Genomic DNA, 16,613 nt, shown 5'->3' with positions numbered 1-16,613 from the left:
AACATGTTAAATAATAGGTAAACCAAGTTTATCGACTACTCTTGTGCTAACCACATTAGTGTAACTTCCTCCATCTATGAATTAGCACAATTTGCTATTAATTAGGTATTTTTAGTGAAAAATATTTTCCCTTTTGTGTATCATCAAAGTCCCTTTTTACTTGTCTAGGTAAACACCTAATTATTAACAAATATCCCTTATAAGAAGCTCATGTTCACTTTCACTAAAGGAAGATAATGAAGAGGATGAACTAGAAGGGAAAAGAAAGAAGAATGTTCACTATCCACTTACTTCCTTATCTCAAAATTACAGTTCTCTTGGTTGGACAGTTAGAAACAATATGTCTAAATCCTAATCATTTTTAAAACGAAGAAGAAGTGGAAGGTTGTTGATTCCTAAAGTTATTATAAAGGTTAGTCTCTTTAAAGAATTTGGAATAATAGCTATTATGCTGAGTATTTCACTTATGAAAATCTTTTCTCTTGAGTTGAGTTTCAAATTTTTAGTATGATGAACTAATTTTTCAAGAGAAACATAATGTTATAATTCTACATCTTGCTATTCTTTACTGAGACCACTAAAAAACCTAGAAATTTTAGCATTTTCATCTTCTTTAAGATCTAGTTCATCATATTACTTTCTAGGTCTTTTTAATAAGCGTCCACACATCTATCTCTTTGTTAAAGTTGTTGGAGCTTCAAATTGAGTTCCTTTTTATAGTAAGAAGGCACAAATCAAGTGTGCATACATTTTCTAATTGTACCTAAGCAACCACCCACAAAATCATGTGTTGTTCAATGTCTGTCAAAGTTATTTGCCATCAACTCATAGCACAATCCTTAAGTTCTATACAAGCTAATTAAATATTTTTATCATAATCAAAATTATAATAAAATATTTGATCCACTTTAGCTTTCTAATCAACATATGCATTCGGTTCATTAGTGCTATAAAATTTAATTAGTCTGATGTTTGGCTTGTTTAACTTTAAACTTATTGATTCACACCTCCTTGAGTTTTAACCCTGGAACTCTTCCTAGCATTTATGGCTTCCATAAATGGAGGGACTTCTTGAAACTCTTATTCTCCTTTTGTAGTCATGCTTAGACACCTCAAAAAGTCTTTTTTTTTTGTCTTCAAATTTTTACATAATTTCATCAAAATATATTTTTTCTCTTTCCATTTGTTTATCCTTCATTTGACGTTCTTGCATTAAATATTCATTTTCCACCTTGTATTTGGTAGCATGAGAAAAAGGAAAGGAAAAAGTATTGACATTGTCCAATTGTTTTTGCACAAAATAAAATCAAACTAAAAGCAAATAAGAAGTAGAGTATTAAGAAATGTAAACCATCAAAAATGGTTTTTTCCTCGTAATTGTATACTTTAACTAACTCAAAGGTAGGATCACTCAATTCCACTAAACAATAAACAAGTGTGAAAAAAAATCCTCAAGAATATGCATACTTGATTAAAGGTTTAAAATGAATAGAAATTATACTAAACAAAGAACTTAAAAAGGTTGACGAATACAAACTCAAGACAAAACTTTAAGAAAATTTGAAGACAAGCAATAAAAGCACAAAAAAGAGAATAAGTCAAACCAAAATGAGTTATAAGATGAGACTAAACAAGATTAAGACACAGATAAAAAATACTTTTAGAAGATAAGAGTCTACTTAAATAATGTAAGATTAAAAACTAATAAGAGTTTACAATTGATTACAGATTAAGACAATTACAAATGTATGAAAAAAAGGAATTAGTAATTAATATTGGATCTAACTTTAGGACACATGTTATGCACAATTAATTAATATTTTCTTTTTCCTTTAATATTTTAAAAGTTTTCAAAAATTTCAAATTCTTTTTCTCAAAATTAAGAAATAATTCAAAACTATATTTGAACACTTAACTCTAGTGTTTAAAGTCAATCAATTTAATCAATACTAAACTCAAACTAAGATTCAATAAAAAAAATTACCACACATGCTTAAGTAGAAGAATTAACTAGTGAAACGAAAACATGTATTGAACATATGACTCAAAAGAACTATACATAACTAAAGATAATAGTAATCAATTAACAACATTATTAGACAACATACAAGAGATTAGAGCACAACTTTTGATAAAAATAACATAAATTTACTAAGACTATATTAAACTAGATTAGCAATGAAACTGTAATATAATTAACAATTGAATTTTAATTAGCAACAAATTAAAACTTAAACTAGGAATTACGATTTTAGCATTGGAAATTGTTACCTTTTAGAGTTTGATTTCAAGTTTATGACAAAATTCTATAAATTACTAATTCAAGATAAATTTTGAATTTCAAGTAATTTTTTTTACAAATTATGGATTAATTATTGCTCTGATGATCAAATGACAAGTATTTACTTATGAATTAGCTTGAAATAGTTTAAGAACTTAGTTTGTTTTAAGATTTAATAAAGATAAAGATGTTGAACCAAGTGGTGTTCAAGCTTTGAAGAATCCAAACCCTTTGAAGGATGTTGAAGGCTTGACTGTGCTTGCTGTTGCTGAGCTGTCTTAGTTAGGATCTGGGGTAGTTTGAGTTTTGTAATCCACTCTAGATTGAATACAAAACATATGCATTCTCAATCTTTTAAAAGAAAAAGTGTTTTTCAATCTAAGTGAAAAACAACCGATTGTTTTATCTAAACAATCGATTGTTTTATACTTAGATGTTTTTAGAAAAGATTGAAAACTGTTTTTCAAATGGTTGAGCTGTTAAAACCAAAACAACCGATTAATTCGAGGAAACAACCGATTGTTTGTTTTGGTACCATAACAGAAAAACTGTTTTAGCTTTGACTGAGCATTAAATGCTTTAACTGTTTACGCTCTAGTCTTTAATGCTTTGACCAATCTTTAAATGCAATGAATAAGTTTGTTAAGATTTGATAACAAACATCTTTGAATAAATTCAGAAAAACAGATTTGAGTAATAAGATTTTGAACACAAGTTTTTGAGTTTTTCAAAGAGTTGAGATTGCTTAGAGATTGAGATTGATCTAAGAGTGTGAGATAGGATTTCTGCTTGTATTGATTTCAGATTTACTTTTGTAACAAGTGTAATCCTTGTATTCTGTTGAACAAGTTTGTTTGTGTGTTTGCTGAGAAGTGTTGTGTGTTCTTGAGGGGATCAAGATCAGCATTCTTAGTGTTGGTGTGTTGGCCAAGAGAAGTGTGTGTCTTAAGGGGATCAAGGTCACTTTCTTGGTTGTGTTGTAAGTGATCTAGGTTTGATTGCTTAGTGGAATTCCTCAGTGGTTTCTAAGAAGACTGGATGTAGCTCTGGGTTTAGAGTGAACCAGTATAAACATCTGTGTGCATTCTCTCTATCCTTAACTCTTTAAATTCAGTTTTGATATTTTGTAAACTGGTATAAACAACCGATTGTTTCTGCGAAACAACCGATTGTTTTTCTGGTGTTGTTGTTTTTGCTTATTGTTTTGGAAAACTGGATTCCTTATCAATTGTTTATTCAGATAATTTTATTCTTGACTTAAAAGTTTGCGAAAACCCTCTTTAAACCATTCACCCCCCCTCTAGTTTAAAGCCATCCATGCTTACAATTGGCATCAAGAGCTTGGTTCTAGAAATTTATTCAAGTGTGATCCTAAAACTGTTTTTAAATGGCTGATGGACTACCTTTTGGGGAAGGTGCTTCAATCAACAGACCACCTCTGTTTTGTGGTTTGAACTACCAATTTTGGAAAGTGAGAATGAAAATCTGTATGGAATCACTTGACAAAGGAATTTGGGATGCAATTGAAAATGGTCCTTTTATCCCAAAGTTTGAAAAGATGAATCTTTCATTGAAAAGTTTTGGTCTCAATGGACTGATTCAGAAAGCAAGAATGCCAAATTTGATTGCATTGCCAAAAATATAATAACCTCTGCTTTAAATTCTGATGAGTTTTCCAGGGTCTCTCAATGCAAATCATCAAAAGAAATGTGGGACACCCTGGAAGTAACTCATGAAGGTACAAATGAGGTAAAGAGAGCTAGGAAGCATACTCTAATCCAAGAGTATGAGATGTTCAGAATGCTCAAAGGTGAAACAATTGCTGAGGTGCAGAAAAGATTCACGCACATCATCAATCATCTCATGAGCCTTGACAAGACCTTTGAAAAGGAAGAGCTAAACATCAAGATCTTGAAATGTCTTGATAGAGCATGGCAACCCAAGGTAACTGCTATTTCTGAATCTAAAGATCTAACATCCTTGAGTATGACTTCTTTGTTTGGTAAGCTTAGGGAACATGAGTTAGAGATGAATCGACTCAATGTTCAAGAAAGTGAAGACAAGCACGTAAGGAGCATAGCCTTAAAAGCTTCCAAGCACAAAGGAAAACAAGAATCCAGTGATGATAGTGATGAGGAAAACCTTAGCCTGTGATAACTTTTTACGGCAAGTGCACCGCGTTTGTCAAAAGTAATAATTGTCCCTAAGGACGGATATCGATCCCACAAGGAACGGTGAATTATCGAGTACAATAATCGTTAAATATAAAAACAGAACAATTAAAAGAGTTTTGAATTAATTGTGTTGGCACTGATCAATAAGAAAACAAACAAAGAATTAGTTGTTTCAATTGGAAAAATAAGGATTAGTTTCATCTCTCTCACTCTCAAGTATTTTGATTAGCATGTCAATATTAAGTTCTTTAATTGAAATTGATGCCCGTATAAAAATCATTTATATCGATTCCTCACATATAAAATCCTTAAGAATGTCCCCTAACTATCGATCCCTCGCATAATTATAAGAACAACTTAGAATGAAGTTCAGACGTTTAATAACAATTAACATTTCAAGTCTATTCCTAACACTCAAATATGTTAAGTATTGTTGTTTAGGTCAGAACCCTAAAAATACCTCCCGGTCAGATTCAAGATTCTCAATTTGTCACGGAAAATTAAAAGTAAAACAACAATACCAATCATCAATCAAGAACTGAATATTAATATATAAGATATCACCTCAATACATAAGAGTTTGAGCAGATTACTCCCAATCCCAAAGGGTAGAATTAGCCACGCATACTTCTAGCACCTTCCATTCTCCCAATTGGGTTACAATTCACTCTATGGTGTTTTCCTCTCAATCTAGCACACTAGGGTTGAGCCTCTAGCCCTCTATTTATCCTAGTTTTCTAGGGTTAGGTTGCTTTGTGTGTCGCGCTAATGGGCTAAATGATAAAACATAAAAAAGGCCCAATCTTTCTTTGCATCTTTTTCCATTCTGGGACGTTCCAGCTTTATCTTTTTAGCTCAAATTATTCTCCTTTATTCCAAATCTTCAATCTTCCCTAGAAATCTGCAATTAACACCAAATTTGGGAATAAAATGCTCTTATTCAAATAAAGCTCATAAAAATGTAAAAAGGTATAAATTCATAAATTAGGGATTATTTTATATGTAAATTAGCAATAAATCCTCATAAGTGCCTATATTTTAATATGAAATATTACTCAAACTAGGCACTCTGTCAAGAAAGTTCAGCAAATTCTTGAAGAGGAACCGCAACAAGGACAACAACAAAGATAGGTATGGAAACAAGAAATCAAATGATTTTAATTCCAATAACTATACTTGTTTTGGCTTTGGTGAGCTAGGTCATATAAAGGCAGATTGTCCAAACAAGAGCAAGGAGAAAAAGCCTAGCTACAAGGAAAAGAAAGGCAAGACAAAGAGAGCCTACATAGCTTGGGATGAAAATGAGGTATCATCATCAAGTTCTTCAACAAGTGAAGATGAGAAAGCAAAGATCTGCTTGATAGCTGAAGAAGATGACGAATCTTGTAGCTCAAGTGAGGTAAGTTCATGTGCTTCTTTAAATGAACAAAATTATAGTGATTTGCTTGAAGCTTTTCAAGAAACTCATGATGAAGTTAATTGATTGGTTCTTTCAAACAACCGATTGAAAGAACTTAACATCTGGCTGGAAAAGAGAGTTAAATCACTTGAAGATGAGATTGAAAAATCTAAAAATGATTTCAAAAATCTGGAAAATCATTTAAAAAATTCTTCTTGCAAGTGTGCCACTCTCATTTGCGAAAATTGTGAAAATCTTGAGAAAAAGGTTCATTATCATGTTGACACTGTGGACAAGCTTTCAAAAGGGAAATCTAACTTTGAGAATGTCTTGGCATCTCAAAGCTGTGTTTTTGGAAAGCCTGGTTTAGGTTTCAATCCAAAGAACCAACAAGATAAGTTTTCAATTTTTTTTTTAAGAAAGCCAGTAAAACAACTGATTGTTAAATCGAAACAACCGGTTGTTACATGCTTTTATTGCATGAAAAAGGGCCATTCGGTTAGATTATGCAAAATAAGAAAGTTTTCTGTTCCCAGGGGCTTCATGAAATGGATTCCTAAAGAATGTGAGGTTCCAAATGAGAAAAAGAAATCAATTGGACCCACATTTGTGAAAGGACCAAATCTTGTTGCTTGAACTCATGCTTGTGCAGGAATTCTAAAGAAGTGTGAAGGACTGAGTCATCTGATCAAGTTTTTGGAAGAAAAAGACCAACATTGAAGCTGAATCAATGTTCTGCATTTGTCCAAAGGCCCTCAACAGTTAAAAGAGGCTTCTTGATCACAAAGCACATGGCTCATTGAAAGAACAACAAAAAGGATAAGACCTTCCTTTCTCTATTCTTAATTTCTGTTTTTAAGTTCTTTCTAATGCTTAAATATCTTCTTTAAACTGCTTAACTTCATCTGCTTTGAACTGACGTTTTCTGTGCAGAGCAGGGTCAAGTCCTCTCTCTCTAGAAAATCTGGTACCCACTCATGTCATTGAATGCTTTTTAATTCTATTACTGCTATAAAATCTATTGTAGCTGATCTCTTCCACAAGAACAACCAATTGCAACATCTCTTGCAATATCTCTTACAAAATCTGTGAGTGAGCTTTTCTCTGTTTTCTTCTCTGCCATCATGGACTCAACTCCTCCCACCTCAAAGAGAGTCAAAACCAGAGCTGTAAGGTCTGGAGGAAGGCTAAAAGGATGGTTTTATGGAGACAATGATCTAATTGAGAGATATAGGTTTGAAATAAGCACCAAAGTGATAAACAACCCCAATGTTGTGTGCTTTGATTGGCTGAAAGGCCAAAAGCTGGATAATGTAAGGAGGCTGCTCAAAGATGAATCTCTCAGAAAGTTCCTGGAGATGAAGGGAAACATCTACCCAGATTTAATAAGGGTGTTCTACACAAATCTCAAGTTTAAGGGAAACAACCTAGTTTCTCATGTAAAAGGTGTAGATATGGAGATAACCCATGAGGTATGGGCTGCTGTTGCTGGTCTTAAGTACTCTGGCCTCAGGATTAACAAGGGAAACCTTGGAGTAGTGGAGGATTTCAAAAAAATCCAATACTACAAAAGTTGCTTGAAGAACCAACATGCTTAAGTTAGGACTTGCTCGGTTGGAGGCCTAAAGTTTGATGAAAGGTTGCTAGCCCTCATTGTGACTTGGATTCTAACACCAAGGGGGGGGGGGGGAAATCATTATGTTCTTACTGAGAAAGATCTGGTGTACATCTTCTGCATCATGAAGAAGATCAAAATCAATTGGATCCACATAATCAAAGAGCACATGCAAAAGGCAATGAGGTTAAGTGACTATCACTATCCATATGCTGTTTTGGTATCTAAATTTTTACTCTATTTTGAAGTGAACCTAGAGGATGAAACTGTTAGAAAAGATGGCTTTAAACTAGAAGGGGGTTGAATTGTTTAAAGAGGATTTTCACAAACTTTTCAAAACTAGAATGAATTTATCTCAGGAACCAATTGATTCAACAATTCAGTTAGCCAAAACAGCAAGCAAAAGCTGTAGTACCAGAAAAACAATCGGTTGTTTCGTAGAAACAATCGGTTGTTTATACCAGCAAATAACAAATAAACTGAATTTAAAGAGTTAGAGATAGAGAGATTGTACACAGTTGTTTATACTGGTTCACTCCAAACCAGAGCTACATCCAGTCTTCTCAGAAACCCTGAGGAAATCCATTAAGCAATCACCACTTGATCACTTACACAACAACCAAGAGAATGACCTTGAACACCTCAAGAAACACACTCTCCTTGGCCAACACTAAGATTGCTGATCTTGAACACCTCAAGAACACACAGCCAATCTCAGCAAACACATAAACGAATTGTTCAACAGAGTACAAGGATTACACTTGTTACAGAAGATAATCTGAAATCAATACAAGCATAATCCTATTCCAACACTTTGATCAATCACAAACTCTTAGCAATCTCAACATTTTGAAAAAAACTCTTTGGAAAAACTTTGTCAAAGATTCTTAATTGTCAAATCTGTTTTTCTGAATTTATTCAAAGATGTAGTTTGTTATCAAATTTTAACAAACTCTTAAATTGCATTAAAAGATTGGTCAAAACATTTAATGACTGGAGCGTAAGCAGTTAAAACATTTAAAGCTCAGTCAAAGAGAAAACAGTTTTTCTGTTATGGTCCCAAAACAAACATTCGGTTGTTTCCTCGAATCAATCGGTTGTTTTGGTACTTTAACAGTTCAACCATTCAAAACATTTTTCAATCTTTTTCTCAAAACACCTAAGTATAAACAATCGGTTGTTTCGACAAAACAATCGGTTGTTTTAACTTAATTTGAAAACATTTTACTTTCACAAAGGTTGAGAATGCTAATGCTTTAGATTTAATCACAGGATGGATTACAACATATAAACTACCCCAGAACAAAGCTTAAACCAGTATAACAACATCAAGCATAACAGAGGCTTCAACATCCTTCAAAGGATTTGGATTCTTCAAAACATGAACACCACTTGGTTCAACAGAAACATCTGAGTTGGTCAAGTCAACTCAAGAGTTGAACAATGGATCACTCAGCAAAATGGGTTTTACCAAAGTAGGTGGCAAATGAATTAGCAAAGATGGTGACTTTGGTGCCTCATCTAGTGCTGCTGCTGATCATGAACAAGATGAACCTGCTGATATGGATTTTCAACATGAAGATCTACCTGAAGAACGTCAAGATGCTGGACTTAGTGCTGGTGCTGGGAATCAAGAAGAAAGGATGCAAACCATGTCTCCTTTTGAGAGACTCATGATCAATAGGCTTGATAGCTTTGAGAAGAATCAAAGAAATCTCCATGATCTCTGTGTCAGCAATTTCCAGAGGATTGATAACAGGTTTGACAGCATGGATGCACGCTTCATGACTCTAGATGAACAGATCGAGGCTGTACAGAACCAAATCTTTGATCTTCAGTTTGCTGATGATGATGAATGAAGAAAAACAACCGGTTGATGTATCGAAACAACCAATTGTTTTTGGTGGATGTATCAGTTTTTCTTTTTGCTGTTTTTGTTGTTTAATTCTGATGTATTCAAAACAATTATCTTGTTTATCTCTTCTCTTTGTCTATTTGTGAACAAAAAATAGGGGGAGATATATGCTGTGTTTAATTTCAGTTTATATTTTTTTTGCAAAACAGTTTGAATGAGTTAAACCTTATAGGTTTTTGCTCTTATATTTGGTTGTTGTTTACTCTGATTTTATGCTCTAAATTTTTGTATTTGTTTCTGTGCTAGCCAAATATCAGAAGTTCTAAGCTTTTCTTAAAACTGTGCTTTGCAGGAACTGCTTCAGATTAAATCAGGTACAACACAAGCATCAAATATTTGTCTTCATCAAATAGGGGGAGATTGTTGAACCAAGTGGTGTTCAAGCTTTGAAGAATCCAAACCCTTTGAAGGATGTTGAAGGCTTGGCTGTGCTTGCTGTTGCTGAGCTGTCTTAGTTAGGATCTGGGGTAGTTTGAGTTTTGTAATCCACTCTAGATTGAATACAAAGCATAGACATTCTCAATCTTTTAAAAGAAAAAATGTTTTTCAAACTAAGTGAAAAACAACCGATTGTTTTATCTAAACAACCGATTGTTTTATACTTAGATGTTTTTAGAAAAGATTGAAAACTGTTTTTCAAATGGTTGAGCTGTTAAAACCAAAACAACCGATTGATTCGAGGAAACAACCGATTGTTTGTTTTGGTACCATAACAAAAAAACTGTTTTAGCTTTGACTTAGCATTAAATGCTTTAACTTTTTACGCTCCAGTCTTTAATGCTTTGACCAATCTTTAAATGCAATGAATAAGTTTGTTAAGATTTGATAACAAACATCTTTGAATAAATTCAGAAAAACAGATTTGAGTAATAAGATTTTGAACACAAGTTTTTGAGTTTTTCAAAGAGTTGAGATTGCTTAGAGATTGAGATTGATCTAAGAGTGTGAGATAGGATTTCTGCTTGTATTGATTTCAGATTTACTTTTGTAACAAGTGTAATCCTTGTATTCTGTTGAACAAGTTTGTTTGTGTGTTTGCTGAGTAGTGTTGTGTGTTCTTGAGGGGATCAAGATCAACATTCTTAGTGTTGGTGTGTTGGCCAAGAGAAGTGTGTGTCTTGAGGGGATCAAGGTCACTTTCTTGGTTGTGTTGTAAGTGATCTAGGTTTGATTGCTTAGTGGAATTCCTCAGTGGGTTCTGAGAAGACTGGATGTAGCTCTGGGTTTAGAGTGAACCAGTATAAACATATGTGTGCATTCTCTCTATCCTTAACTCTTTAAATTCAGTTTTGATATTTTGTAAACTGGTATAAACAACCGATTGTTTTTCTAGTGCTGTTGTTTTCGCTTATTGTTTTGGCAAACTGGATTCCTTATCAATTGTTTCTTGAGATAATTTCATTCTTGACTTAAAAGTTTGTGAAAACCCTCTTTAAACCATTCACCCCCCTCTAGTTTAAAGCCATCCATTCTTACAAAAGAAACTCTTCACCACTTGACACAAATTTAATTTGTAGGATTATATAAATGTGAAAATTTGTATATATGAGTAAACCAAGAACAAATAACTCTAACAAGATAAGAAATAACAAAATATTGATGAAAATGAAAAGAGAAAATAAAGAGATAGGATGAGAAGATTTAAGGGATGGCGAATGATGTGCCACTTTTAGAATTTGAAGATACTAAATGCTTTTTCAATATAAGCTCCAAGTGAGGAATCACCAACTAACTTTTAAGAATCAAGACAAGACTCAAAGAACTTTCTTCACACTCAAAGTGTTGATAGTTCTCTATCAAAATTCAATATATTCAAAGTGTCATCATACAGGGGAATAAGCATGACTACTTATAAGATAAATCATTTTCAAATATAAATGAAAATACATTAAATTTAAATCATATATATAAAACCCTTGGTTGAAAATTAAGGATGAAATTTTAAATTAAGAAATTCAAATTCCATTTTCAGTCACACCAATTTATAGAGGCACATATGGTGGATGTTTTCCTTTTTTTTTTCTTGTATTCCTTTTGTACTTTTGAAGCTCCAATTACACCCTTTCTTTATTGGCCCATTTTCTTGACATAATTGGGCTTGTTTTGTATACTAAATAACCATTCTAAAAATTACTAATTGTACCAAAAAAGTTCAATAAAAATGCATCCCAATTTAGCCCAACATCTTGATCTTCTTGTTTGTAATGTGCATATATTGTTTCAAATGTGAATTTATCTTTTAATTGTATTGTATCAAACATTATGATATGGGAAGGATAAAAAATGTATGTTCTTAATTGAGACACATAAAAACATCATGAAATATGGAAAGAAAATGAGGTAAAAAAATTGGGTAAGCTAGAATACCTATTTTTTTTGAGAATTTGATACAAACCAATAAATTAGGGAGTGAGTTTCTTTGATTTCATTAATCTACCAATTTTTGTGGTAAGTGTGACCTTAAAGAATATATGATCATCTTATTGGAATTCAAGGGATTGTGTTCTCTTGTCAACATAACTCTTTGTCTACTTTGAGTTGTTCTTAATTTTCCTTAATTATTTTGATTTTCTCCGGGATTTGTTGGACCATGTTAGGACCTAAGATTAAATTCTCCAAGCTTAAACCAACACAAAGGTGTTTTAGATTTCCTCCCCTACAATGCGTCATATGGTGTCATACTGATGCTAGAATGGAAATTGTTATTGTATGTGAATTGAATCTATGACAGGTATTGATCCCTACTACAGAATCCTCTAGCACACAAGCTCTCAACAAATCCTCCAAGGATTGGATGGTTCTTTCTGATTGTCCATCTATTTGAGGATTAGACCTTAGAGCTTGATGTAGGCTTCCCCATAATTTATAACTAAACCTAGGATTCTTATCAAATACAATACTAGATGGAACTCCAAGCAACCTTACAATTTATCTTATATAAAATTTGGTCAATTTTTTCAATGAATACCTAATTTTAATGGGTAAGAAATGAGCAGATTCGGTTAACCTATCCATGATAACCCATATAGAATCAATTTTTTGAATGGTTCGTGATAAACCAACTACAAAATCCATTGTTATACTATCTCATTTCCATTCATTTATATCTAAGGATTGTAACATTCATGTTGACTTTTGATGTTCTAGCTTAGCTTTCTAACTAACCAAACATGATGCTAAGTAATTGTGCTATTTTCTTCTTCATATAAGGCCACCAAAACATTTTCTTAAGATCTCGGTGTTAAGTCAATAGACAATTTAAAACCCATTAGACGATCTCATGATATGAACGTTTACGTGTTTTGATGATAACAAACATTATAAGGTGTATTGTGTTATTTCCTTCTTTGTCTTACATTTTCTTAAGAACTTGTTGTTAAGTTAGCAGACGATCTAATACCCATTAGAAGATCGAATGATATGAACGTCTATGTGTTGAAGATGGATGAAGCCTCTTCTCTACCTAGTGTTAGTTTGTGTTTGATGCAGAAAATAGCTAGTTTGTTGTAAAGTTTGTAATAGGTTTAAATGATCTTGTATGTAGGCTTGTGTATGTGTAAGGTTGCCCTTTGCTACATGATCTATCCTAGATGCTTAACCAAGCCTAGATCAAGCACATGAAGTGGTTAAAAGGTTTTCCAAAAGCTTTTTAGAGTTTTCTTAAAAAATCATGATACTGCACAAAAATGAATTTGTTTCTCTGTAAAAGAACATGTTTATTCTTTGGTCTGCTGAAAGGATTTTCGAAAGTTAGTTAGGGAACCAAAGGTACAACTCAGACAGTTATTTCAGTTAGCTGAGTTGGTAGTTTTCACAAAATAAATCTGTTAAGTTCAAAACTGAATCTGTTGTTTTCATAACAGCTTTTCAACTGTTTTTTGAAAAGAAGTTAGAAACTGTTTTCTATATAAAGAAAAGCCTCTCTCACATGAAAGGATGCTGAGCAATTACGTTTTTGACAGAGATCAAACATTTTCTATGTGAGAAGAAGGATTGAAAGGTTTCTTGAAAGGTTTTCCAAAGGAATTTTCAAGTGTGCTTGTTCTAGGAAACCTTTGATCTTGGTGAAGGTGCTGGTGCAGTTTTGCAGCAAATTGAACTACTGGTTTTGAGTTCTTGCATCTTCTTTTCAAGTGTAATCTTTCCTTTATTCTGGTTTGTAAAGGTGTAAGTGTTAGTCACTCCTTGATAGGGTTTCTTGGAGTGCAAGGTGTGCTGAAATAGGGTTTTTCAGCATTGGTTGTATTGTTCTTGTAGTGTTCAAGAACTGTTGTGTTTGTAAGTGATTGGTACTGTTTTTAGTGGATTCCACCTTGGGGTAAGGTGAAACTGGACGTAGCTCTGTACGAGTGAACCAGTATAAAAACTTGCGTGCCTTTTCTTCTCATCCCTGCACTCATTTCTGGTTTTGCTTAATTCTGTCAAGAACTAAATCTGTTCTTTTGAAATTGAATCTGTTAATTCTGGGTTTAAGTAAAAACTGTTCTTCCTTATTTGTTAAAGCTCTCTGATCATAAACAAGACAATTGTATATGATGTTTTAATTGATCTGTGAACAAATAGTCTATTCATTAAAACCTGAGAAAGATTCATTCTCTTTAAAACCTTGTGTTGAGTGAATTTGATTGTTTTCTTAGCATAGCTGTATTCTTCATACTCATAAAATCCAACTAATTTGATTCTGTTATAACCCTCTGTTGATTACAATTTTAATTTGAACAAATTCAAATTGTGCTAGACTGCTCTGAAGAATCATTCTGTTTCATGTAAAAACAATCTGTTCTTTTGCCTCTGATATACTGAAAAATTGTGTTCTTGCGAAAATTTTATAAGCTCAATTCACCCCTCCCCTCTTGAACTTAGACACTAATAAACCCAACAATTGGTATCAAGAGCTAGGGCTTGTATTTTTCTCAAGTGTATGCATGATGTCTGAGTTTAAAATGCCTTTTGCTGAAGGTGCGTCTATTAATAGACCTCCTATGTTTGGTGGTGTTAACTATGCTTTCTGGAAAATCAGGATGAAGATCTTTATGGAGTCTATTGACATGGGAATCTGGGATGCAGTGGTCAGTGGACCTTTTATACCTATGCAGGTTGTCAAAGATGAAACAATAAAGAAGCCTTGGTCTGAATGGAGTGAAACCGAGAAGAAGAAGGCCCAATATGACTCCTTAGCCAAAAATATCATCACCTCTGCACTGAATATGGATGAGTTCTTTAGAGTCTCTCAATGTAACTCAGCTAAAGAGATGTGGGATGTACTAGAGGTGACTCATGAAGGGACTGATGATGTGAAACGGGCAAGGAAGCACTCACTAATTCAGGAGTACGAGCTGTTCAGAATGCAATCAGAAGAAAGTATTGCAGATGTGCAGAAACGATTTACACACATTGTAAATCACCTCACTGGCCTTGGTAAAGTCTTTGACAAGGAAGAGCTTAACATAAATGTGCTAAAATGTCTTGATAGGAGCTGGCAGCCTTAGGTAACAACAATCTCAGAATCCAGAGATTTATCCAAGATGTCCACTGCTGCACTTTTTGGAAAGCTGATAGAGCATGAAATAGAGCTGAAAAGATTGAAAGAACAAGAAACTATGGAGAAGAAGGCCAAAGGAATTGCTCTGAAAACTACCATGGAACATGATACAAGTGAGGAAGAAGTTGATCCTGAACATGATGAGACCGTGAGTCTGCTCACCAAAAAATTCAGCAGGTTTCTTAGAAAGAAAAATCGTGACAGAACTCAGCAAAGAAAGAGGTACTCCAAACAACCTAATGATTCAAATTCTTCCAATTACACGTGCTTTGGATGTGGTAAACCAGGTCATATAAAAGCTGATTGTCCAAACAATCAAAATAAAGAAAAATCAGCAAGCAAGAAGAGTGACAAAGGCAAAGGTAGAAGAGCATACATCTCATGGGAAGAAAATGATGTATCCTCATCTAGTAATTCCTCAACTGAAAGTGAAGAAGCAAATCTGTGCTTCATGGTGAATGATGAAGGATCCAACTCTGACTCAGTAAGTGATTTTTCCACTGATTCTGAAAACTATGATCAGCTGTTAATAACTTTTAAGGAAACACATGATGAAGCAAACAGGTTGGCCATAATGTGTAACATATTGAATAGAGTAAATAGGGTACTTGAACCTAAGGTCAAAGCTCTTGAAGAAGAACTGTGCAAAGCTAAAACTGAATTGGTTAGCCTTGAATTAACATGTTTGCATGCATCAATTAAAACTTGTGAAAATTGTAAGAAGCTGAAAAAACAGGTTGAATATTTGTTAAAAAAACTTTCAAATTTCACTAAAGGAAGAGAAAATCTTGAAACCTTATTAGGTTCACAGAATGCTGTTTTCAATAAAAATGGTCTAGGATATAATCCTGGAATGAAAAGTAATGTGAAAAAGCTATCCAGTTTCTTTGTTCCTTCCAAAACAGGTTTTTCCTCTTTTAGTTATTAAAAAACAATGCATACTGCAACATGTTTTTATTGTATGAAGTCTGGTCATGTATCTAGAACATGTAAAGCTATGAGGTACCTTGTTCCTAAAGGATTGACCAAATGGCTTCCTAAGGAAAGACATTAATCATGCTGGACCCTAGACTAAAAGGGTACCATATGTGCTAAATATGTTTTGTTGCAGAAAAACAATAGGAAAAACCAGTGGTACCAAGACAGTGGCTGCTCAAAGCACATGACTGGTGATGTGACTCAGTTCATAAATCTGAAACTCAAAGCTGAAGGGCATGTCATATATGGGGACAACAATAGAGGAAAAATTCTTGGAAGAGGAGATGTTGGTACTAAAGACTCAACCACTATTGAGAATGTACTGTATGTTGAAGGGCTAAAACATAGTCTTCTAAGCATTAGCCAGCTGTGTGACAAGGGATACAATGTCAATTTCGAAGCCAACACTTGTACAATTTCAAATGAAATTTCTGGTAAGGTGCTGTTCACTGGAAAAAGGGTAAACAACATCTATCTCTTAGATATTATAAAGAGCTGTTCTGAAAATGAGTGTTTGCTATCTAAAAATGATGAGTCATGGCTGTGGCATAGGAGGCTAACTCATATTCACACAAATCACTTGAATAAGCTAAAGTCTAAGGAACTTGTTTCTGGTTTACCAAACATAAAATTTCAAAATAACAGATTGTGTGATGCTTGTGTAAAGGGTAAACAGATTAAAACTACCTTTAAATCAAAAGATATGGTT

The sequence above is a fragment of the Phaseolus vulgaris genome, chromosome 8 (assembly GCF_051622355.1).
Source record: "Phaseolus vulgaris cultivar YP4 chromosome 8, ASM5162235v1, whole genome shotgun sequence".
Taxonomy (NCBI): domain Eukaryota; kingdom Viridiplantae; phylum Streptophyta; class Magnoliopsida; order Fabales; family Fabaceae; genus Phaseolus; species Phaseolus vulgaris.
Note: the sequence above shows the minus strand (reverse complement) of the source record.